The sequence below is a fragment of the Anabrus simplex genome, chromosome 3 (assembly GCF_040414725.1).
Source record: "Anabrus simplex isolate iqAnaSimp1 chromosome 3, ASM4041472v1, whole genome shotgun sequence".
NCBI lineage: Eukaryota > Metazoa > Arthropoda > Insecta > Orthoptera > Tettigoniidae > Anabrus > Anabrus simplex.
Window position 1 is genome coordinate 159,839,756 of NC_090267.1, and position 2,785 is coordinate 159,842,540.

General features: G+C 43.8%; 1 non-coding gene across 1 annotated transcript; it reads left to right on the top strand.

Moving 5' to 3' along the window:
- The first annotated feature begins 542 nt into the window (after nucleotides 1-542).
- TRNAA-UGC (transfer RNA alanine (anticodon UGC)) lies at nucleotides 543-614 on the top strand. The gene has a single exon. It is a non-coding gene; the product is annotated as a tRNA-Ala (tRNA).
- Nucleotides 615-2,785: the final 2,171 nt, after the last annotated feature.

Consider the following 2,785-nt stretch of genomic DNA (forward strand, 5'->3'; position numbering starts at 1 on the left):
TCGGCAGCCCTGAAGATGGTTTTCCGCGGTTTCCCATTTCCACACCAGGTTAATATTGAGGCTGTATCTTCATCAAGGCCACGGTCGCTTTTGTCCCAATCCTACCCTTTTCTTATCCCATTATTGCCAAAGGCCTGTCTGTCGGTGAGACGTAGGCTAAAGCAGATAGAAAAGAAATGTATTCTTCATTTACGAAGTCTTAAGAGAGAGAGTGGGTAGGGAAGACGGCCAAAATAGGCCCTACACGAAGTAGGGACGGGAATCGTAATCCTGTTCGTGGATAATCGTTGATGTCAACCACGTTTCATCCTGTGATTTCGAACTTGCCTCCCATTACAATATCACTACAGTCCCATGAACAGTATTTAAACACTTCAAAACATTCCGATTGATAATGGTCATTCTTAAAGTAAAACAATAACCCATAGTGTACATATTATTAGCGACATGAAGAATTTCCATCACTGCAAGGCATATTTCAACTCATTCTAAATGTTTCAGGACTATTTATATTCTGTGCCGAAGACGTTCTTTGTTTGTCAGGGGATGTAGCTCAGTGGTAGAGCGTTCGCTTTGCATGTGAAAGGCCCCGGGTTCGATCCCCGGCATCTCCACTTTTTTTTAATTCCTTTATATTTTTACGTCAAGTTTTGGAAAGTTAATTGCATGCATAATTATAGCTGATTATCAAAGTTGAATACAAATAACGTGTAGAATAATCAATTTACTGCTTACACACTTCAGTTGCAGCGTGCGTACGGTACGACTGTCCTTGAACTATATCCATAGCGGGCTCGTCAAGCTGTATCATTCAATAGTAGCAATGCCTCGTGGAAAACTGTAGCTTTGTACGAGCTGTCAATATTTCGGGCCGGAAAGTGAGAGAGTTCGAAGCACGATTTATTCCACTGGGTTCGGAGAAAAGAAGTATCTAAGCTTATCCTCCCTATGAAATCGTGATTTAACGAGTATGGTCGCCGTTTCGGTGCAGCTGTTAACTAGTCACGCTTCCCAGCCACAAATGAATATGCTATACAGGCCATTAATTCACTTTTCATTTTTCCTCTGCTAATGTTCGTTCGTAATCTGTTTACACTCCAGGGTCGGTTTTCCCCTCGGACTCCGCGAGGGATCCTACCTCTACCGCCTCAAGGGCAGTGTCCTGGAGCTTCAGACTCTGGGTCGGGGGATACAACTGGGGAGGATGACCAGTACCTCGTCCAGGCGGTCTCACCTGCTATGCTGAACAGAGGCCTTGTGGTGGATGGGGAGTTTGGAAGGGATAGTCGAGGAAGAGGGAAGGAAGCGGCCGTGGCCTTAAGTTAGGTACCATCCCGGCATTTACCTGGAGGAGAAGTGGGAAACCACGGAAAACCACTTCCAGGATGGTTGAGGAGGGAATCGAACCCCCCTCCCTCTACTCAGTTGACCTTCCGAGGCTGAGTGGACCCCGTTCCAGCCCTCGTACCACTTTTCAAATTTCGTGGCAGAGCCGGGAATCGAACCCTGACCTCTGGGGGTGGCAGCTAATCACACTAACTACTACACCACAGAGGCGGACCTGTGCTAATGTGTAAAATAAAATGAACCTTGCAGGAGTGGGTAAACACGTCATGCAAACATACATTCTTACCGCGCGGTTCGGTAAGGTTACTTTTCCTTTGTACCTAAGCGCAAGGAAAATGAACAGAATGAAAATTGTTCTAATGGACTGCAAACCCATATGCGGCTGGGAGGCATGACCAGTCTACACCCTTAATTACTCGTGTCGGGTCACAGAGACCCGAGTAAATTTTCTTTTAGCAATTTTCAGTGAAACATGGTTTTATAATATATCGCCAGCGCTATGCAATTTCATCTGCTGTCGAGTTATTTGTCATATTGCAGTAAGGGTCATTGTTCGCAGTAATGTCGTACTCATCTTCTATTGTGGTGAGATTTGACCCGACGCGAGTGTGTGTGTCCTAGAAGATATACATAGAAATGACAAGGAAATCAGTGAGCGGCTAAACAGATTTCTTATTTAATGTGCAAGTGTTACGATATGGTGCGGCTGATGGTTTAACAGGTGAGCATTCTGGCCTTTAGTCCAAGGGTTTCTGGGGTTCGATTCCCGGCTGGGTCAGGGATTTCTACTTCATTGGTTAATTCTTCCATCTCGTAACTGGTTGTTTGTGCCGCCTTTATTATCAAATTTCATCGTATGCACTGCCTCATTCTCACAAGTGGACAGGTGGCACATGGGCGTCAACTTAAAATTCCTGGAGCAAGCCGTTGTTACTTTCTCTAATAGTCGGTAGTGTGCTGTGTAATGTGTGTATTAAGATCGACACAAACATCTAGTCCCTGATGGACAGGAATCTACCATACGAAGTTATCATCCTATGCCCGGCCAAGAATCGAACCCAGAACACTTTGAAGAGAAGGCCACAACGCTGATCATTCAGCCAAGGAACAGGACTTCACATTACGTATGTGAATTAATAATTTCGATCATATTAAGCCATGATTACACTTACACGTTTTTATTTGCAACTGTGGGTCAATAATAATAATAATAATAATAATAATAATAATAATAATAATAATAATAATAATAATAATAATAATAATGTTACTTGCTGTACGTCCCACTAACTACTTTTAAGGTTTTGGGAGACGCCGAGATGCCAGAATTTAGTCCCACAGGAGTTCTTTTACGTGCCAGTAAATCTACCAACATAGGGTTGACGTATTTGACTACCTTCAAATACCACCGGACTGAGCCAGGATCGAACCTGCCAAG